The sequence below is a fragment of the Lampetra fluviatilis genome, chromosome 21, assembly GCF_964198595.1.
Source record: "Lampetra fluviatilis chromosome 21, kcLamFluv1.1, whole genome shotgun sequence".
NCBI lineage: Eukaryota > Metazoa > Chordata > Hyperoartia > Petromyzontiformes > Petromyzontidae > Lampetra > Lampetra fluviatilis.
Genome location: NC_136295.1, coordinates 13,307,820 through 13,330,835, shown reverse-complemented (window position 1 = coordinate 13,330,835; position 23,016 = coordinate 13,307,820). Strand labels below are relative to the sequence as shown.

General features: G+C 59.3%; 1 protein-coding gene across 2 annotated transcripts in view; it reads right to left on the bottom strand.

The window, feature by feature from the left end:
• LOC144938269 (thyroid hormone receptor beta-like) overlaps positions 1 to 23,016 on the bottom strand; it is a 112,871-nt gene that overhangs the window by 46,583 nt on the left and 43,272 nt on the right. The window contains exon 3 of one of the 2 annotated variants that reach the window (XM_078866131.1): positions 16,567 to 16,718. The exons of the other annotated variant lie outside the window; for it this stretch is intronic. The gene's annotated coding sequence lies outside the window, so the exon portion shown is untranslated. The remainder of the gene's footprint in view (positions 1 to 16,566; positions 16,719 to 23,016) is intronic. 2 annotated transcript variants of the gene reach the window in all.

The window sequence follows — 23,016 nt, the reverse complement described above, 5'->3', positions numbered from 1 at the left end:
CGACACACACACAAGTACCCACAGGTACACACCGACACACACACAAGTACCCACAGGTACACACCGACACACACACAAGTACCCACAGGTACACACCGACACACACACAAGTTCCCACAGGTACACACCGACACACACACAAGTACCCACAGGTACACACCGACACACACACAAGTTCCCACAGGTACACACTGACACACACACAAGTACCCACAGGTACACACCGACACACACCGACACACACCGACACAAGTACCCACGCGTACACACACAAGTACCCACAGGTACACACCGACACACACACAAGTACCCACAGGTACACACCGACACACACACAAGTACCCACAGGTACACACCGACACACACACAAGTACCCACAGGTACACACCGACACACACACAAGTACCCACAGGTACACACCGACACACACCGACACAAGTACCCACAGGTACACACTGACACACACACAAGTACCCACAGGTACACACCGACACACACCGACACAAGTACCCACTCGTACACACACAAGTACCCACAGGTACACACCGACACACACACAAGTACCCACAGGTACACACCGACACACACACACAAGTACCCACAGGTACACACCGACACACACCGACACACACCGACACAAGTACCCACAGGTACACACCGACACACACACAAGTACCCACGGGTACACACCGACACACACCGACACAAGTACCCACAGGTACACACAACAAGTACCCACGGGTACACACCGACACACTCGCGCTACCACCTCGCGCTACCACCTGCCCGAGGCACTCGCTTCAGGCCGGGTCAATCCCGGGGTGGCCGGGCCAGGCTCACACAGCCACCGGCACTCGTCGTCGATGTGCATCAAGGGCAGGGATCAAAGTCCAACGTGCCAACCACGACGACACCACGATCCCACAAAGACAAAGATCCCCCGTGGAGCCTACAAAGGCTATTGGGGCAAGTACTGTTAGCAGGCACTTATTAAAGCTGGCCCGGCAGAACGAGGTGGTGGTGCGGCTTGCACCGCGCCGGGTCGTCATCGTGTCTAAAGTGTCGATGTTTATACACCGCACCGGTTACTCGCTTAAGGCTGAGTCGACCTAGGGGAAGCTCAGACGGGTTCATATTAATGGCCACCGACGTAGGCCGCGGCATGAAAACAAAATTGGGTCACCAGGTTCGGAGCGTGGCGTGCGGACCACCGCTCCCCACCTTCGGTAGAAACCCACGCACACTCACCCTGACACGAGCGCGCACACACACACACGTGAACACACACACATTTGCAGGTCCTGACATCAATTTCCAGACTCTTTGTTCCTGAACACAGGCGGCTGCACTTTTGTCGGCCGCCCTTTAAAAACACTTTCTACCCAAACAAGGCATCGCTGCGCCACCACCGCCCCCGCCGCCGTCGTAGCGATCGCTCGCGACGATGTTTACCCAGGGTGGCGGTGGTGGCGGTGGGACAAACTGCGTGCGTTCACTCCCCCCCACTCCCGCCGCGGAAGGGAGCGAGCGGACGAGCGAGGGGGCGGTTACCTGGATACTAAGCCCCCGTCTAGACGCCCACCCCCCCCCCTGCTACGGGCACCTTTGGCCGGACGGAGCGACGCACGTACGTGGTGCTGGCCACCCACCCCCTCGTGTGCCGAACCATTCTTCATAGGCGCTCGCTAACAGCACTTGCCCCACGAGTCTGTTAAGGGATCTTTGTGCGTGCGAGACACCGGGTGACAGGCGTGCGCGCCTTCAGCATCGCGAGGCATTGAGAGGTGGCGGCGGCTTGGGGAGGCCCTCATCCAGCAGTGGATAGACCGTGGCTGACGACTCGGCCAAATAAAGACATCGACACCTTTGCTGCCCGAGACTCGGCACTCACACCCCCACCCGGCTCTCTCTCTCTGAAAGCAGTTGTGGATGTCTCTAAATAGTGAGCACGAGTGCAGGGGAGGATGCGATGGTGGACGCCCCGTGTCACAGCGAGCCCCGAGGTTATGTTCTAAATCATCCACGCAGAACATTGTGTGAAAGTACTTCGCGTCCTTCGCAACGCAAAAAAACAAAACAAAACAAAATCTGGCTTCGTGGAGCCCCCACGGGTGGTTAAGACCCCAGGTGTTTCATCCCAGCATGCCTTGCAGGACATCTCCGGAACAGGAGATGGTGTACCTCCGTGCACCCAGCGGCCGCTTGTCGGCAGTCAGAGGCGAGCGCTCCCTGCAGCAGATCGCCACCCTGCAGGGGAGAGCGACCCTAGACCCACTTGGTGGTCAGTCACAATTACGCAGCGGCGCCGCAGGCGGACACGACCACCGCATTGCAGTTACAGTTCACCCTGCCACGTGACCCAGTTCACCCTGCCACGTGCCTCGGTTTATCTGCCCAGGTGGCTCAGCGCGAGAGTCCATGAGGAGCGACCGTGCTTGGCTCGGAGATGCAGGGTCTCCGAGAGGCGCACCAGCACGGGCGCATCGGCGAACTCCGGCACGCAAAACTCCCGCGCAAAAAAAGAAACGCTTTTGGAAGAAAAGACGGCGAACATTGATCACGGCACACTCGTGATTTTAATTTAGTGGTGGCGAGACAAAACAAATGCGGGCGAGATGCGCACTTGATCGGGAGTTGCTTCAGCGGCCGAGGGCACTCGTCTCTAATTCACGTTATGGATTCAACCAAAAGCTCCCGGTTAAAAGAGCCGCGATGGTAATGGGTTTTCAAGTGGCGAGACCTGCGAACGCGACGTCTCTGCTTAGCATGCAGGCGCCGGCGCTGCCCGCCCACCCACACGGCCGCAGCAGCGGCGTCGCCCGCAAATCAATTTTAATTCCTTTCATTCCTTTTTAATTTTAATTTGCTTGCGCCACCGGTGTCCCCACTCCTCCACCCTCTCCTCTCCCCCACCAATAACCCCCCCCCACTCCCCCGCCCCCCCTGCATCTTATTCTGCTTCCTCTCCGGTCCGTTTCCGTTGGTGGAGCTCAAGGGCTACGCAATCGACCCTCGGTGGCGCACGCAGTTGCGAAACCAAGACCACATTTGTCAATCAACGCCGTGGCCTTCAAAGTAATACAAATGTAGTGAGTTCGACTGAGTCGCAGACGTAGACTTGGAGGCAACACATTTATTTAACTCCAACACACGGGGTAACTACCCATTAACAGAATAACAACCTGTGGTGGTGACCACCAGGCTAACTACACTAGTCACTACACTAATAGCTACACTACACTAGTCACTACACTAGTTACCATGTGACTGCTACTACGGAACAGGCCCACAGCTCGGGTCCAGGTCCACGTGTTGGAGACGCGTAGAGCGTAGACGAAGGTTTCTTCAGGATGAACAACAACGCCGGTCCCTCTGGGGACTCGGCTTCTATTCCCTGTGGCGTGGCCGGCTCCGCCCTAGGCCACGCCCACCTTCCAGAACCCTCGGGAAGGATCTGGATGCTAACCACGTGACCGCCCCGAGCCCCTTTGTAGACTTAACTGGTCACGTGTCCTCCTGGGTCAATCAAAGTGCCACGGCCTTTAGTAACCTCATTCCTATGGCCGGCACTCCCACACCCTGTCCTGTAAGGGCTGGCACTGCACGCGAGCGTGGTGCCACCCAGCGCTATCAATCAGCGCTCACCGGGCCCCTCTAGGGCCGGTACTGCACCCACACCCTCGTGGTGTCCGCGATGTCGCTACGCCGCACGCCGCGACTCTCTAAGGCCGGCAATGCACGCTGACATCCCGCGATGTCACTGCACAAATAATGACAAACTCTGTAACAACTGTTGCGCCGAGGGACCGAATGGTAAGCAATAAGACTGGTCAAAACGTGATTGGCACGCAACGTGATTGGTACGCAACGTGATTGATAAGGAATGTGATTGATAAGGAATGTGATGCGCAGGGAAATGTAGCGCTTCAGCAAGTGAGAAGGTGCAAACCACGTCCGGATGCCAGTGGAAAACTCGGAAAAGTTGTGGCCTGGAAAACTAAAGAGAAAATCACCAAGACCAAAAAAGATTAAAGAGGTTTCCCGGTTAATTGAGCACAGCACAGATCCCATCTCGCTAGGGCAGCCCTAAGCCAGCGGTGAAAATTGCACGTTCACATGGCAGAGGCGAGTCAATAGGAAAACCACCGTTGACCTCTACCCCAGTGTTATCGATTTGTACGTGTTGGGATCTTGCTATTTGTGCGTGTGCACCACTGCTAACGCAGGGTCACGATTTTTTGTTTAACTTCCCCACAAAGCGGCAATAATTTTATCGACCTCTGAGGGATGATTGGCCGAGTCGCTCCCCGACCAGGGATTGAACTCGCGGCCTTCTGGATCGCGAGCCGCGCGCTCCACCTCCGCGCCACCCGCTCGGATGCACTTGCAGTAGCGAGGCCCTCGCGGCAACGACTTGCGTGGGCACGGTAACGAGGGGCGGAGGTAAACGGAGCGAGCGGTGTCGGGGCGGGGGTCTCCGCGGTACCCACGCCGGTGTTCGCGAGGCAGTCAGGTTGGGGCGGAAAAAGCCCCGGCTAAAACCGCTCGTTAAACGCCGAACTCTTAAAACCACGCCACGGGGGGTCACGCAGAAAGTCCCCCCCACCGCTCAATCCCCCGGGGGGGCGTCCCCGGGTTTACAGGAACCCGTCGTGTCGGCCGTGACTAATTGAATTAATGCACATCCCACGCAGGCCCATTAATCACCCAATTAATCTATCAGCGGCACCTGACGGGGCCACTCTGTAAAACTCAAGTCCGGCTCGGCGCCGGCAGCACGCGGCGGGCAGCAGTTGGCGCGCGGCCCCGCGCCCAGCGCCACCGCACTCTGTAAACGAGCTTCTCGGAAAGATTTATTTTACGGGCGCACGCCGCAAACTTGCCGCCACCCGTAACCGGACACGGCCAATTGACGCGCCGCCGCCCGTTTGTTTAAATTATTGCCGTTGTTTTATTGCCGCGAGGACGCGCCGAGCATCTGACACGCCGCGGGAAAACTCTCCGTAGCCAACGGCCGACGATGAATTTAACCCAAACCGTGGTCATAAAGAGGCCCGCGGATGATCAGCGGGCCGTCAATCACAATCCGCGATGTCTCAAGCGGGGAAAAAGTCGAGGGATCTGCGGCACGGCCCGGGATCCGGCGCAAGCGGCGAGGGCGCGTGCGTCGCGTCCGGACTCTTCGATTTTAATTCACGCCGTCGTTCCCCACGAGATAATTTTTTAAGCAGGTGGTAAATCTCTCCCACGAGGCGAGCGTCGTCTTTCTTCGCTGCCCCACGTGCCGCGCCGTGAATTCCTAAACAGCCGTGGGCGGAGAGGGTGTGGAGATGGCTCAGAGGAAAGAGTTGGGTGGAAATGGGTCTTCGTATGGTGGCAGTCGGGAACATTTACACGTCCACGTGGAGGCTGTTGAGCGAGCCCGGGGACAGCTGCCTGTGAACAATTGACGCATGCAGCGGCGATGCCCTGTGGTCCAAGCTGCGAGATACAGACTCGCGCAGAGAACCGTGGACTCGCCATAATAAAGTCCTCCACGGTTTGATATTGGTGACCGCGGTAGCGCTGTGGGATGTTTCACGCCGGGGCGGCTACCGTCGCGTCACCGTGCGTGCCTCGCGGGGCCCGCGAACCCCCCGTCTCGCGAGCCAGGCCCTGCCTCCGGCCGCGACGATCGTCCGGTTACTCTCGCGCACCCGGTGCTTTTTCACAGCTCCCGTGTTTTTCCGCAACCGCCGCAGGTTTTCCAGTCGTTTGACTAAACGGGCGGGGACCGTAACCTTAATCGTCAAGCCAAACCCTTCCGAGTCAAGACGGGCGAGAGAAATAACGACAACAAAAAGACCCGCGCACAAACGCGTGCGGCCGTCCTTTAATGACCGGCGTATAGCAACATTTAAATAAAGGCGTTCGCACGCACGAGATCGGACGGACGGACGGTGGGGGGGAGCATTTTTCGTCGCAAATGAAAAAGCGGGGTCATTTTGAAATGTCAGCAAATGACTTCCAGCCAGAACTTGGCGAGGGTGTTTTCATTAGGAGACCGCGCGCGTTCCGCCGCTCGCGACGCCGTAATGAGAGGCCACGCGAGGTAATTTACATTCGAGCGCCGAGCCATCGGCGTGGCGGCCGGCCAAGCCAAGCGAGAGCCACGCTCCGACGAGAGCCGCGCGCCGCGGCGCAGCCCATTAGGGCCGTAAACAGATCTGTCCTCGTCCGCTGGCACGGTCGCGGGCCCACGCAATGTGGCAGCAATTTGAGAGACCATTGTAAATAAAAGGGGGGGGGGGGGTGGCGGATTTGCAACGGAACTCTCCAATCCCGCGCGTGCGCCCCGGCCCAGCCGTCGCTTCGCATCGTTCGCCGCGACCGTGCGGCCCCAGCGGCCCATCGTGAAGTCGACGTTTTGATCTCTCGTTTGAGTAACGAGTGCGGCCGCCCCGGCCGGCTACCGGAGCTTCCTCTCGGAGGTGCGTCGCCTCTTGGCGGCGAGTGACTCGGTCAACAAGCTACCGGTGCTCGTCCATGACAATGACCCGGGCGCTCTCCCGCTAGCTCGCCCGCAAAATGAGCGATTGTGCGTCGCGAGAAGCGACCCGCTCGTTAGCCGAGAAGGATGACCGTGCGGCTGGTAGGAAGAAGAACGTTTGTAAATTCGGCTAGCCAAACCGCGGAGCGTAAGCCCCCAGAGAAAGGCAATGAAATGTAAAACTCCACTCTCGTAATCATTTACCACGAAAGCCAGAAAACAACCGCCTCCACCGCCGCGCGGCGAGGGCGGCGGTGGGGGAGGGAGCGCAAAGAAACACATTCTTTCACGAGAAAATAACCAAAAAAAAAGAAACGTTAGGAAAAGGATATTAATTCTATCGCTGAAAAGGTTAGCGGTTTCAGCTCCACAAAGGTTAAAGACTCCAACGTGGGCATTCTTGCCAATCCGGTGACGGGCGCCCGTTTTCCAAGAACCCCAGCGCCTGCTCGCGCGCACGTGTTGGTGCTGGTGGCGGGGAGCGGTGGGAGCCCCCTTCACTCCCCGGCACGGGCTGCCGATCCTCATTTATACACACACACACATTTATATAGTTATATATTTACACTGCGCTGCGGCCCCCGAGGAGTGAACCAGCACCACCCACCCACCAGCACCACCCACCCACCCACCAGCGCCACCCACCCACCAGCGCCACCCACCCACCCACCAGCGCCCCCCCCCCGCCCACCAGCGCCACCCACCCACCCACCAGCGCCACCCACCCACCAGCGCCACCCACCCACCCACCAGCGCCCCCCACCCACCCGCACCAGCGCCCCCCACCCACCAGCGCCCCCCACCCACCCACCAGCGCCCCCCCCCCCGCCCGCCACCGACGTGCCCCTCAAATGCCCCCCGCGCCCACAACGCTCGCAATTAGCGGTACGCACGCACGCGTACGCGCAGCCGCGCCCGGCGGCCCCGCGGCCCGGCCTGGGATTTTGGCCGCGATTCAGGGGACCCGGCCATAATCGCTCAATGTGCAAACCATTATTTTGCTCTCTGCACGGAACGAAAGAATGGCCGGCTTGGCAGCGAGTCAAACGGAGCGCGAGCGGCCGACCCGTGGGCCTGTTTACTGTTCGACCGCGCGATCGCTCGCTCCGAGTCCACCGGGCCTGTTACGAATATCCAGAGGAGACTTCAAAGCTCGCGGAAAGTGATACGACGCCGTGCCGAGGAACATGGGGACACGCGAGAAAGAATCGGCAGAAGAAGAAGAGATGAGACAGAAAGTTTACGGGAGGATGCGGGGCGGAGGCGGGCGGTGGAGCAAGAGGAGAGGAAGGGAACGGTGGTGGTGGTGGTGGTGGTGCGGAGGGAGAGTGGGAGGAGGGGGTGGTGGTGGTGTGGAAGCAGAGCGGGAGAGAGGAGGAGGGAACGGTGGTGGTGCGGAGGGCGAGTGGGAGGAGGGGGTGGTGGTGTGGAGGGAGAGTGGGAGGAGCGGAGGAGGGAGCGGTGGCGGTAGCGGTGGTGGTGGTTGTGGTGCGGAGGGAGAGTGGGAATTCTTCTTCGCGCTGGATCGGGCGGAGGGTGTGCGGCTCGGGATGCCTGGGTGTGTGTGCTCATGCACGCAGAGAAATCGCATCATTACAGTTATTATGGAAATGTCCATCAGGCAGGGCGTGCGTGCGTGCGTGAGGCAGGCTGTCGGGGCGGGGGGCGCAACGGGGATGCCGCCCTCTCCTCCACGTTGCCGATCGCGCCTAAAAAGCCACGGCGACGCATTGGGATAATTTCCACGATGGCAACGAGGCGTCAACGCTCGCGCCGAGAGATTAGATTCGCGCTCGTTAAGATAAGCAAGTTTCCGACCGAAGGAAAACATTCACTCGCCATTTACACGTCTCGCTCTCTCTTTCCCCACCTCTCCTCATCTCTCTCTCACGTCTCTCGTGCGAAAGGCGCGGCCACACACGCGCACCGCTCGCTCGCGCACGGACAGACGCGCACACACGCACGCACACGCAGCACTCGAATGGTCCCTAATACAGCGACGCGCGTGTGCAGTGTTTACAAAGCCGAGACTGATATCGCGTTTTATTGCATGTGACATTTCATAATAAAAGCACAGCCCCGACTTCTCCCCGGGCCCCCACCCGCCTGGCTCGCAGCCTTCATGTTCTTGGGGGGGGGGGTGGGGTGGTTGGAGTTGGGAGGGGTGAAGGGCAGGGTCAGTGGAGTAGCAGGGAGTGAGGGGCACGAGGAGGGGGGGGGGGCAAGGTAATAAATTGTAGCTCTCGGCCGTCGACGGGCTGCGCGACGCGGGGCATGTTATTGTTTCTTCGAGTTGATTGCTGCCAATTTTTGAGGAATCAGACCCCCTCCTCCCGCGGCCACTTTAATCCACGACCTCCTCTTGCCCAACCTCAGGCGCGCGGCGCTCGCTGCAGGCGCACCCCATCATCGCCGCTCCTCTTCGGCGCCGGGTGGCTTTCTTGCCGAGCGCGTACACACGTGTTCCTGTCACCCAACATTACTCGTCCGCGGCGGTGGTCGTGCACGCGGCCTGTAGGCCAGCACGAGGGTAGGTGGGCCACCGCACGAATGTCGTCAAACTCCCTTCCCCGATTGGCCAGCCCGCTTGGCGCACGCGGCCGCGCCTGCTGCTATTCACTTGTCGCCGCTGTTGTTGTTGTTTTAGATTCACGGAAACGGCCGCCCGGTACACCGCCCCGCCTTGTGGCGTCTCGCCTGCGATGCGGCTTCCCGCTCGCCTCCGTCTCTCTCTTTCGCTCTCGGCCAAAGGGTAAAACGCCGAGCCGAGCGCCGGAGGGGACCCGACGCGGCAACGCAACCGCTCGCCGCTTGCCGGCTCTCGGCGATTGGCTTCGTGAAACTTTCCTTGAAGTTCGCGTTGCAAAAGCAGGGGAAGTCACGATGCCGTCGACCAATTCCCCTCCCCAGCCCCACGCCCCGGGCCGGCCCTCCGCATGGTTACACAGCCAAACACGGCAACGGCAAATGTTTGCAACCCGGGGCGCTAAATCGCAGCGCCACTCAGCACGGGCGGGGAAGATACCGAGAAGAAATTAATCTGGGCAGCAGTGAAGTCTGGCACATGCCGTGAATATACTGAGAAGTTCAACATAATGAGAGGGGGTGGGGATCTGGAGGCTTGGGGTCTGCAGGGGGGGGGGCAGGGGGGGTGCAAGGGGGGTTTCGTTTTTTTTTCTTCCCCAATTTTGTGAAGTCTCAAGCCAGACCCGAAGCGAGAGACACAGCCAAAACAAACGTCCCACATGACAGCAATCAGCACAGAAATTCACTTTTCCATGACATGCCAAGAAAAGCAAGAAGCAAGAGTGGGGGTTGAGGGGGGGGGGCCCTTTTCAGCTCTTTAGACCCCGATCCTCGCTCTGCACAACCCACATCCCCCCTCCTCCACTCCCCCCCATCACCCAGCCACCCCTCACCGTGCCGATCACCTAATCCGTGCCGTGCAGCTCTCCACGCGTTTTCGGGTCGCGCCACGCGACGATCGGCACCACGTTCGACGTTTCGCTCCGGCGTGCTGGCAGCTTTTTGAGGACGTCGCGCCGAACGACACCGAACGACCGCAAAACGCGGGCGGCCCCGAAGCGTCTCCGAGCTTTGCGCTCCGAACCGGGCCGCCCGGGCACGCGGCACGGCCGTCGCCAACCGCCGGCCTTCGAGCGCCGCGGCCTCGCGATGGGGGCACCGGCGCGACGTATTGTTTCGGAGGGAGCGCGATCTCGAGCGCGATCTCGAGCGCGATCTCGAGCGCGGTCCCGCGGCTCGCCGTCGCCGCGGGACACGACGCATCGCAACCCGCGCCCCGATTCGCGGAATTACAATAATGATACGCACGGAAATATTTTATTTATTTTGTAGAAGAGGTTGTGAAAAAAGACTTACGCGCATACTTTTAAACCAAAAACTAGAGGGGGCTGTTAAATAAAAGAGCCCGGAGATCACGCGGAGTGGGGGTGGGGGGCGAGTCAAGGAGAAGGAAGAGAAACGCGTGGTGCTTTAGCGAGCGCATGGTTAATCCTTCTTGGCGTGTTTACGTCCCGTGAAGCGCATTCCAGGCAGACCGCACGGATTCGGGACTCGTGTCGAGACCGGTGCCGACCGTCAGCACGGCACAGAGGCTCGCTCCAGCGCACTGTACCCCCCCGCGCAAGAATTTACTGTAAATGTCCCACTGCGAGCCGCCGTCTCTGCTCTCGCAGGATCTTACATTTTTAAACAGGAAATTTCCTTCCGTGCAACAATTTATACAAAAAAAAATTTTGTTCATGCCGAGAGCCAAAATGCCGACGGGGCTCAAAATTAAATAACGACCGTCGGAGGCTTTTATTTAATTTTCCCAGGGCCATTAATTTTGCGTTGTTGATATTCGCGTGAAGTGAGAGCGGCGATGTGCGCGCGTGTTCGTGCGTACGTGCGGGACGGGAACTCAACGATAAAACGCCTCGGGGAAGTTCGCGGCACGAGGAACCCCGTGACGTCGCTCTTCCCGGCCGCGACCACCGCCGCCATCGCCACCGTGGCCACCGCTACCGCAACAACATCATCAACTCCGCCAGCCGGCTCTTCCGCCGAGGGCGCAACCGTCCCCCGCCATCTCTCCCGTGTAGCGGTAGCAGCTGGGAGCGTGCGGGTTGCGGTTTTGTTGGGCAGAGCGCGATGCTCTTCCCGTGCCAAGGTCACGGGCAAAAACATCGCCAAGAACCGCGTCCAAATGGTCGTCATCGTCGGCCTCGTTCCCACGGAGAGAGGGGGCATTCTTAAAACTCGCTCCGTGGCGGCGGCCGATTTGGAACGGGTTTATTTATTTGCGCGGCCGCCGCTGCGGCGTTACATTTGCCGTGCGTAATTATTTCATTTCCGAATGTGTACATGCACAGCTATTTATAATTATTTTTTGAAAGCCCGATTCTGTCCAAACCACAACCGCAGCACACGCCGCTACGAAACTCACGGCGCTTCAAGCGAAAGAGGAGCCAAGTGGTGAAAATACAGAAGCGAATATTTTTAAACAATGGTTAAAAATAGCTCTCTTGTTGGCATCCGTACACTTCCGCCAAAGCATAAACAAACAAAAAAATGCTTACAAATGCCAACTTTTTGTGCGTTGACGCTGGCTCGGGACGGGGTTCGCTGCACTAACAAATCTTCCCGGACGTCCCCCAAACAATCGAGAATATTTTGAGTTTTCCAGCAATAAAACTTTTAAAAATTTTACTGCACACGGGGCCACGGGTGTCCCCACGGCGCTCGGCGATGCGCTTTATAAATCTCATCAACTTCCCAGCGGCGGCGGCGGCGCCGTGGGGTTCGCTACGATGGCCGGCGCGACCGCTCCGCCCCGCGGAGATGACGGCCCTCTTAATAGACGCGTGGTGGCGGCGGCGCGTAAATCACCCGCCTCGGCCCATTTCTTCGGCCGTTAAACTGCGCTCGGGAGGCCGGCTCTCTCACGGTGCGTGCCGGTGTTTTGCGATCGCTGAGGTCGTGACCTTTCCCGGCGGCACGCTCTCTCCGATCGCAAACGTGGCCCGCTCCCCTCCTCGGCCTCATCGCAGGAGTCGAGGTTCTGGGGCTCGGAGCGCAACAGCCGGGGCACCCTAAACTGGCAGAACCGAGTCGGCTGTGTTATGAGACACTCGATTAAATACACAAAATATGAATTTAAACAAAAAAACTGGAGCGGTGCATAGTTTGGCGAGCGCCTGCGCCGGCGGGCAGGTGCGAGGATTTATTCAATGTTATTTATTTATTTTGCGTAACGCGATGATTGACGGGCGGGCGGCTCGAATGTCGGCCGCGTCTCCGCATGCGAACATCGCAGACACCCGATCGCGTTTCCCCGCGCCCGCTTCGTTAGCCTCACTTACGCGGCTCTGTTGCAACATCTGCCAAACCGTTAGCATCTAATCGAACAACAATAACATCATCGCCGTCGTCGCCAGCGTCGTAAAAATAATTAATCAATCTGGCCTGTTTGCGTCGGTTCATACGGCGGGTTCCACGAACCTCCGCGCTCCCGCCAAAGGTGTCGGCCCACATCCGCGAGCCCGGTTTAATTTGGATGACGGCGTGCCCGGAGAGGCGGTTAGCCCGGGTCAAGTTTTCGTCGCTCTGGGAGCAGTCCGACCTCCAGGTTGTGTTTTTCTGGTCACGTGCCCGGGCAGCGGGGGCCCGCGGCCGACCCCGACGCTCGAACGACACCCCAATCGCTAGCACGTGCGTATTTGTGTAACGGCGTAGGGCGCGTTACCATTCCGGGCTTTGTACCTTAGGTACGAAGCGGCCACCGCTACTCTGCTCCCCTGGTTCCGATGGGCTGCTCTGCAGCGGACGGCCACGACCACGATGGAGGACGACGTGGGAGGAGTTTGCGCGATAAAGAAAAAAAATGCGCTCATCTCCAATGGCCGCCGTGAGCCCGTGTTGGAAATTCCACATTCCCATGGCAAGGAGAAGTTTCCTGGGAGAATGACCAGTCAACTGTCCACAAAGTGGGCCCCCTCGTTTTGTTTTAACATGGAGACATGATGGGGCTGAATCGGCTATCGATTGGGTTTTGAACCAGCAGTGTTATAACTGTGAACCAAAATGCTCACTAACTTCGCTCAGGAGGCACCAGTGACATAGCGGTTAGTGTCCTGCTCTATTAACCCAGTAACCGGAGAGTTCGATACTTGACCACAACTAACATCGGTGGCGAACAACCCCCGGGTGAGGCCTTCACCCAGCAGTCGACTGACAAGGGCCTCTAAATCATTCTTCTTTTACAACAACTTCAGCACGAGCAGGGCAAATGTTTGCTAAATTAATTCCGGCCACAACAACCTAACCACCTCCGGCCAGACGCGTGTTTGCTAATCGCCTAGCGCCCCCTCCCCCACGAGACCCCACCCCCACGAGGCTGCGGTGCCTCCTACTCGCTCGCAGCATCCGCCGGGAGAGAGCCGGCAGCGCTGAGGTCATTGCGGACGGCACGAGGGTTTTATTTCTCAAGAAATCCGCCGTTCCCTTTGCGGGCCGAGGACAAACGCTGGTCGCACGGGCAGCGCTCCCACACGCGCTCCCGCGCGCTCCAAACGGAGGTTTATTTCGTCTGCAAGCCACGGTGCTTCCAAGAAAACATTAACTTGGACGGAGCGGAACGACTGCAGAGAAAGCGTTTGGCTGGCAGGCACTTTATTTGTTTGTAAATCAAAATGATAAACGCTCGTTGCAAATCCCTGGCTGGCTCAGAACCCACGTCGCCTCCTGCGAGCGGAGCGGCCGGTGCTTGGCGCTCGTGAACGCGCGAGCGAGCACGAGCGCGCTCGTGCGTGCGAAATCTGTAAACAGCGACATTTTGCAACAATCCGGCCGGATGATGCAAACGCCTAAATCCTCGCCGCCTTTCACGGAGCGAGAGAGAGCGAGAGAGAGAGAGCGGCGACGCGCGGTTCTCACGCCAGCGCGCTAAGAGCCGTCCCCAGCTTTGTGCTCGCACACGGAGGAGGAGCCCTTGCACCACGGTACAGTTTTGTTTACACGTAAATCCCCCCGAGCTGCGTAAACACCACACGCGGCATCGCCCGCCGCTGCTGGTGGTAGGGCGCACCTGCAACACTGGGGGGTTGGTGGGTCGCGTACAGATGGATTCTCATGGGGCGGCCGCCTCGGTTTTCTCGCTTGCGCTCTCCGATGCGTTTTCGGGTCGTAGCGCTGGGCATTGTTCGGCACGAAGTCCGACGTTTCAGCTCCGCGTGTTGTGGAGCGACACGGCTGACGTCAAACCCGACTGACTGTTGCTCCGGTCGAAGCTCAAGCGTCGCCCCTGCTGCCCCTCGATCAAACTTCCCCTCTCGGCGGAAGGTCACTCCTTCTCTGCTGCTGCTCCCATCGCCGAAAGGCCCTCCCCCTGGCCATCCACAACTACTGAGACTCCTCATCTATCTGCTCCAGCCCAGGCTCGAGACGATTCTCTTCTCATCCGCCGACGACCGCCCCTCCCCCCTCCCTCTCGCGCTCTCTCTCTCCCCCTGTGAAGTGTCTTCATTTGCACTTCTACTGTAGCCGCGTCTCAAGTCCCCCTCTGCCCTGTAGCGTTCTCTCCATCACTCCCCGCTCGCGAGAAAAAAACCTCAAACTAAGCCTCAAACAAAACCACTCTGTTCGCCGCCACGGATGCGTTTCCCCGCGTCTCGCGCCGCACCGTGCTGTAAGTCACGCGTTTATTTTGTATTTATTTATTATTTACTTTCACGCAAACCAAATCCGCAATGCAAAAAGGGATTAAACGCACACGCGCACAACAACTGTAAATATCTTTTAATTTGTGCCACTGGGAAATTAACTTATTGCGCGCTGCAAAGCATTGCTGGCAGCATCACGCCCGCTACCTTTGGACTGCGAAAGTGGCACTGGCTTTGTTTCAAAACCGCCACGGCCGCTGCCAAGTGGTATACTAAGTCTCTTTTTATTTGGCGAACCCGGGCGAACCCTACGATGGAGAGCATCACCGGCGCCCACCGCTGCTGCCAGCGCGAAGCGAGCTCCGGCAGGATCCTCCGGCCCGAGCAGCGTCTAGAGCCGGCACCGCACCCACGGACGCGGAATTTCAGACATGGGCAGCAGCTCCTCCGTGGCTTCAGAACGTCAGGGCGCGCGACTTCTGCAATCCGGGACCGATGGCGAGTTTCCCACGGACGGCCCACAGAGCGCCACGATGCTCGCGGAGGCCCAACGGTATCGACAAACGGAACCGTATCGTTTTGCCGCGCCCAATCGCCAGGGCAACGCGACAAGCTCGGACGTTTATTTGAATAATGCGCGAAGCGAAGGCTCGCAAGGAGGCCTGTTATTTGCATTTATACGCTCATCAGTCACGTAAACAAAGCGCGGCAGATCGGTGGGCCGGCGCGAATGCTTCACAATGGCCCTCGGCCGCTCTCTTCCGTGTTTTATTTATCGACCGGGCTGGCTGCGCGCAGCAAGAGTGATGGCTTCCCCGTGACAAATCAGATTAATTGTCCACGCGCGAGGGCGCCGCGCAAACCCAGGAGCGGGGATCGCAGAGCGCAGAGCGGGGATCGCAGAGCGCAGAGCGCGGAGCGCGGAGCGCGGAGCGCGGAGCGCGGAGCGCAGAGCGCGGAGCGCAGAGCGCGGAGCGCAGAGCGCGGAGCGCAGAGCGGGGATCGCAGAGCGGGGATCGCAGAGCGGGGATCGCAGAGCGCGGAGCGCAGAGCGCAGAGCGGGGATCGCAGAGCGCGGAGCGCAGAGCGCGGAGCGCAGAGCGCGGAGCGCAGAGCGCGGAGCGCGGAGCGCAGAGCGCGGAGCGCAGAGCGCGGAGCGCAGAGCGCGGAGCGCAGAGCGCGGAGCGCAGAGCGCGGAGCGCAGAGCGGGGATCGCAGAGCGCAGAGCGCAGAGCGCAGAGCGCAGAGCGCAGAGCGCAGAGCGCAGAGCGCAGAGCGCAGAGGGCAGAGCGCAGAGCGCAGAGCGCAGAGCGCAGAGCGCGGACGTGGCCAAGGACTGGCCAGAGAGACGAGGCGTGAGTCTCGACAGCGAGAAAAATCCGAACTCGGCCGGCGAGCCGTAACGACGGCACCGATTATTATCAGGCGCGACGCTGCGGAGCATTCACGCGTCGCGGGGCCTTCTCCACGCCGCGCACGCCATGCCAATGGAATAACGCACCTGGGGGCGTCGACACCGACGGATACAAAATAAACGCGACGACGTCCCTGGGAGTGAAGTGGGACCAGAAGCGGATTGGTCACAACCCCCCTAAGCTCCAATTCTCTCAGAGCCCACCCACTGCCCCAACCCCCCCCCCCCCCGCCATTTTGCGAGGGGTCGGGGCGACCCCGCTCGCGACCCCTCGTGGAGTGCGACAGCTGTCACTACGAGTTCGTCAAGTAAAAAAAAATGAAAGGGTGGGAAAAAAACCCCCACGACAAAACGGAGAACAAAACGGGGGAGAAATCACGACATGTGACAGCGCGTGGCCCGGCCCCGATCACGCCATCGATCGCGAGCGGCCGGCGCGACGCCCGCGGGGGCCTCACCTCTGCTCCCGGTTCGGACGCTCCAGCCGACCCGGACGATGGCGTCCACCGCTCGTGCCGTCCTCGTCCACGCCGCCTCCTCCTCCTCGCCCCGCGCCGCCCGGTGGCGGCAGCGGCGGCACCACCACCGGCGGCGGTGGCGGCGGCAGAACCTGCGACACGCGCGCACGTGGCCGAGCCCGTAGGGGCGCCGTTAGCCAACTGACGAGCGCGTCGTTAATTACGGGGACGGCTCCGTCAGGTGGCGGCACTGGACGCCGATCCCCAGGCCGTCCCGCGAGGCGGGTGGGGGGGCGGCGGAGGGGTGTGTGGGGGTGTGGGGGGGGCGGGCGGGGGTGGGGGTTACCATCACTCCCCTCTCTCGCAGACACAGCGAGCACTGAACAGCACGCTAGACTAATGGGCCGTGGCACCTAATTAATTTTTACCGCATGTAAATTCTCCGTGTTTCTTTTTTCGAATGAATACGTACATATTTTAACGAGCTCGCGAACGCCCCCCCCCCCCAACACTCCCCGCCCGCGCCCCCTCCTCCTGGCGCAGGAGGAGAACCGCGCTCTCGTGACGACGCTTTACCCCGCGTGTCACCCGCGCCGGGGGACTGGACCCGGCGACGTCCGCACATACGAACACGCGCGTGCCCGCGTGTACGCGTGCGCGCGTGCGCGTACGATTTCCATTCAGGCTGGCATAAAAACTAAAACCGTGGCAAACGGAACGAAATGAGAATCGTTCGCACAAAATGTAATGGGTACTTACAGCTGACAAATATAACAAATGGGCTGCAAGGGGTCCGTAATAAGATTATTAAACATCTTCTCCACGGCGCTTGTGGGTAATGGCTCTGCGGCCGGGCGCGCGGCGAGTTGGCTACCTGCTTAAGGACGGGTCATTTGTCACCGGCTCTGACAAGGCCAGGGATTTCGGTAATGACTTCATAACGAAATTACGGCGCGCCGTGCCCGGGGGGAGTAAATGCCACGGAGCGCACGCGGCCTGCGACGCGGGCACTCGAGGGAGAGGGCCCAGGAGGCGCCGCCGTGGGCCGCGAGGACAAACTCCGACGTCACGGCTCCCCCCGGTCAGAGGCTCGCCCACGGACGTACGGAAGGACAAGGACGGATGAACTGTGGTCGAGAGGGAGGGCCAGACGAGCGTGCGGAGGGCGTGACACGGACGGAGCAAAGCGAGAGGCACAGAAGGACGGATCGAAGGATGGATTGGGCGTTAACAGATTGGGTTGAGGGCCGAGAGGAGAGTTCTTCAATTTGCGGGGGCGCCCCGCACAACCGCGGACATACCCACACTTTACCCCACTACGAGCGGTTTATCGATTTTCCGCTAGGCGGTCGTTTTAGCCATCCGGGAGTAGAGGTGACGGCGGGGATAGAGGCTCGCCGGGCCGCTTGACGGCGGCGAGCAGCAAACTGGGCGAGCGTCAGACAATCCGCTACGAGCGGCCACCCTGCCCACTCGCTCTGTTCGTTCCTCAGGTACGGACGTCACGGCCAGAGGGAAGAGCGCCACTCAACATTAAATCCCGAGTCCCATTTCTGTGACGCCGCACACACACACACAAAAGGGAAATTACATCGGTCACGGTCCAGAGGTGAAAACCATCGCTGTCTGGAGAAATTCAGTAAATTGTGGGGGAGGGGGTGGCGGGTTTGTAAATCTCCTTGAAGTGCACAGAGAATGCATGGGACCACATTAAAGCCGCCGCAAGAATGCTCGTTAAAGGACTACGGTGGCGTGGGAGGGAGTAAAAGGTGCCCTGTTAATTGTACCCAATTCACTCACTCTCTGTAAATGTGCACAGACAGCCCTGCTGTCAATCCACTGCTGGATGAGGGCCCCTGCCCACATCGCGGGCTGGGAAGCAAACTCGGGTCAGCGGGTTCAGTGCGCTAGAGCAGTGCGCTCACCGCCGCTCCACCCGTGGGTTATTTACTCCGGTGCCATAGCTCACTCGCTCGATTCATCTGGCTCCAGCTCCGGATCTGGGTCAATAGCAAGAATCCAGGCCATGCTTTCCCCCCCTCCAGACGTCCATCAGGGCCTCCACCCCCCACTGCGCCCCTTCGTTAGGTGTGTCCAATAAAGAGAACTAATTGATGGATCGTTTCACCCAACCCTTGTCAATTGACGTAAGTGGCCACACCTGACACGGAGAGCTCCGTGGGGGGGTGGGGCGGCCGCGCTGTCTCATTAACGACCGTTCGGGACGAGGCCCAATGAGCCGGCGCTTGCCAGCGGCGAGACCCAAAACCAGGGAGGTGGGGGGGCGGCCTGTGCGGACCGGAGCAGCGCTGATGGGCGTGGGAGATGAATTCCTGTGCATTGCGGGACGTGCAGGACAGGGGCGTGGAGACGCTCCATTATAAAGGAATTCATCAGGGTTAAATCCCGCTCAGAGCGACGTGCAGCCAACACGGCACCCCGGGGGGGAAGAGGAGGAGGGCGCTTTCAACGGTTTTAAGTCGGCGGACTCAGACGCTGCCACCTGACGCGCCGATTGCGGTCCGCTCGTCTCTGCTGCGATTTCTCTTCCTCGCTGCGCTTTGTTTCCACGTCGCCACCGTCGTCACTCGCGCAAACGGGACTCGTCCTGGCCTCGCGGGCCCCCCATCGCCGTGGCGGAGCCCCCCGTGCGCGCCCTGCATCCGCGCCGCGTTTACAAACCACTCCGACAAAAGGCCGGGAGAGAGAACCTCAATAGAATTATTTTATCATCGCTAAATAATGCAAAGTACATTTTTCATTAAACTTTGAAAATTATAGAGTGCGGCCCTGTCATATTCAGGCAATGCCCCTGAATAATTGAACGATTCCATCAGGGCCGCCGCTGATCTTGCCCGCGCGCACCTCTGCCCGGGAATGGGCCCCCCCCCCCCACCACCTCCACCACCCCCCCTCAAAGGTTGCAAACAAAAATAAAAACACAGGACGGTCACACGGCTCGGAAACAAACGTGGAGATTGAAGAGTCAATAATTAAAATGAATAACGGGCGCCCGCGGACCGGGCTTCGGCCGAGAGGGGAGGGGTGGGGGGGGAGCGAGGAACGGGTCGCCGCGGCCCCCCACCCCCCCCCCCCCTTGCTGCACAGCATCTCCCCGCGTCCCCCTTTCCCCGGGTGTGCCCGCGGTCCTCCGTGTCCCGCTCCACGTCGCTCCCCGGATGCCTCCCTGCTCCACCCCCCCGCGGGTCCTCGTGCCCCCCCCACACCCGCTCCCCCGCATCACGAGTGGCCCCTTATTGTTCGACGTCCCTCGACGCCTCCCACATCCTTCTCACGCCGCCCGGTATCTCGCCACATTCCCTCGCGCCTCCGCTAAATCCCCAACGCTCCTCCGGTTTCCTCCACCTTACCCCCACCGTGCTCCCCCCGTGGCCGAAACCCCCCCCCCCACTATCCGTACATCTCCCCGCCACCCCCAACGGGAGGCGGGAGGGCAGCGGAGAGATCCTCCCTTCATGTGTTCGGCGGGACCTCCGTGCCGATGTCCGCCGTCGTGGGTCTGAATAATGCCTCCAAAACGCGTTGTCGTGTCGCGTTTACTCACGCGCGCTCCTCCGAGTGCGCGCGCGCGTCCAACCGTGCGTGCATGCGAGACACCGCGATCGCCATCTCCGCCGCCGCCAAGAGGGAAAATGTCGCGAAACGGCGCAATGAGCCGGGCGGAATGGACGTGAGAAGAGGATGGCGAGTGGCGGTGTGATGCACGGGGGGGCGGGGGGGGGGGGGAGGTTGGCATGGCAGGGGGCTGCGCCACCGCCCCCCGTTGCAGGAGAGACGATTGCCATTAAAACCGGCAACAGTGGCGCTTAATCTTGCCATTAAAACGAAATCAGAGCTCGTGGCAATCTGCTTACGGTGGTTGTGCTCTTTAGGGCTAATGTGTCAACGTTAAATTGAATCGCAGTTTTAATTATACGCGTGCCATTAGTTAGCTTTAATTACTCATAATTTGCATATCTAGATTAGACAAGCAATTTGAAAAATAGGTCAAGTGTTTTATTTCGTATGAAACCAACATTTCAGTTCATTTGTTGCCACATGCCCATTTAACCTTTAAGTGGCACTCATTACCCAAAATTAGCCACAGATAATTGTTCAAAATCCCGCAACGCCGAGGCTCAGCACAAATTTACGTGGCGAAGACGAACGCGGCGCGAAACGAGAGCCGTCTATTTATTTGTTAATTCGGCCGGGGACGCAACGGACGCCGACAATGTGCCGGAGCAACTTGCGCCGTGGTGACGAGGCCGTGACGAAGGCGTGGCGAGTCGGGGGCTCGCATGCGTGCCGCAACCTTCCCCCCGTCCTCGCCCGCGAACCGGTTCCGGAGATAGGCTCCCTCCCCGTGCCCGTCACCCTTGGCGCGATCACGGTTCCCCGGGCCGCACGGCATTCGTCCCGGCCATTCCGCACCGGCGCCTACGGCGCTCGCGGATCCAGGAGAAAACCGCGTCTGTGACGCAGCCCGTGCCGGCCAAACCCACGAGCGGCGGGAGGGGCTGCCAGCGGGCCCCACCAGGGGGCCAGCGAGAAAATCTGACGCTCTTCTCAAAATTGAGCCGCCGTGACGGTGATTAACACGCGGCAGAGGCTTACGCAATGTTCCATGGTGCTCGTAACCTCAAGATTTTGACACCTATTACTGAGCAGCGGTTGAATGCACGGAATGTGTTTGTGTGTGCGTGTGCGCGTGTGTGTGTGCTAGTGCACACGCGTGTGTGCGAGTTAGTGCGCGCGCGTGTGTGCGCTAGTGCGTGTGTGCGTGCTCTTCTTCTGAACAAAAGAATGAAGGGGGCGTGGGAGCATGGCGGTGAGGTGTGGGAAGCTGTAAGCCCCAGGATACTTTGGGCTCGCCTTCCCATCAACCAGAGGCGAGGAGTGGTGGTCGTGGTTACTTATGCCCTCACCGAAGACGAACATCCGTAGAGGCATGCAGGCAAGGCCAATGAGTCAGATTCCTTCTATGACCTCCTATCACAGGTGCTGGCTAAAGTGGCCCCTCGGGAAAAAGTCATATTTGTTGGGTGACTTCAATGTCCGAATTGGTCACGATGCTGCACCTGGTCAGGAGTGATTGGAAGGCATGGGCCAGATCAGCTCAATAACAACGGTAGGAGGCTGCTAGATTTTTGTGCAGCCGATGGGCTTGTAATTACCAACACGCTGTTCCGGCATTGGCGCATCCACACATCATAAGATGTTTTTTTGTTCATGTTTCTGTTTTTTGTTTGTTGCGGTTGCACCCGATTCAAGAGCCGAATGGCTCACAGGGCTTTACCTAATAAATGAACTTGAACTTGATGGATGCATGCCGGATCCAAGCAAGAACATCTGCTGGACGACATAGTGACGGAACAACGGATGCGGGCCCATGTCCTTGACACCAGGACCTACCGTGGAGCTGATCTGCCCACTGACCATCGACTTGTCATCTGTAAGATGCACCTGCCATTCTTCCACTCCGATGGTGGGTGTATACCCAGGACCCCATTCAAACCCATAGTCGCATGGCCTCAGCTAGCTGATGAAAGTTGCAAGCGAGAATTTCATCATCGCTTGCGGCTGGGGTTGGCATCGTCCCCCACTTCTCCTAATGTCGAGGGGAAATGGGTGAGGTTAAGGACTGTGGCTCATGCAGCTGCAATGGCTGCTTTGGGTACACGGTCCAGACCACCCCAGAGACCCTGGCTGACAGAGGAGGTGTTCAAGCTGGCTGAGAAAAAGCGACAGGCCCACTCTCATCGGCTACAGCATCCCACGTTAGAGAATGAGGAGGCTTACCGCAGCCTTCGCTCGCAGGTTCGGAGAGCCGTGAGGCGCTGCAAGGATGGTTGGTGGTCACAGGTTCCTGAGGAGATGTAGTCTGCCTCAATGGCCCGCGATCACAAATCACTATTTAACTCCATCAAAAAAGTAACCTGTAGCGCCACACCTATTACCATCATTAGGGGAAAAACGGTGATCCAATCTCCGAACCCCAGGAACAGGTTTGCAGATTTGCTGAGCATTTCTGTGAAGTCCTGGGGGAGGGGAAATCCCTCAACATGGAAAACATCGTGGGACAAAGTGGGGATGACCCTGCTGAGGCTGCGGTGCCTCAAATATGGGAAGAAGAAATCAGCCCCTGTGAGTGGCTGGCTGAGGTGCCATCTGTTGAGTAAATACTGAGGGCGATCCAGAGCCTGAGACCAGGAAAGGCACGGGGCAGAGATGATCTCCCAAGCGAAATGCTGAGGGAGGGTGGCGTCGGTGCAGACTGCCCTACACTGGACGGGTTCCGCTGAATTGGAAGGATATCCTGGTGGTCCCCCTCTTTAAGAAGGGGGACCGCACAGACTGTAACAACTACAGGGGCATCTCACTCCTCAGTTCCTGGCAAGGATTATTCAACATCGCCTTGCCAGGCACGCTGAAGAGAGGCTTGCGGAG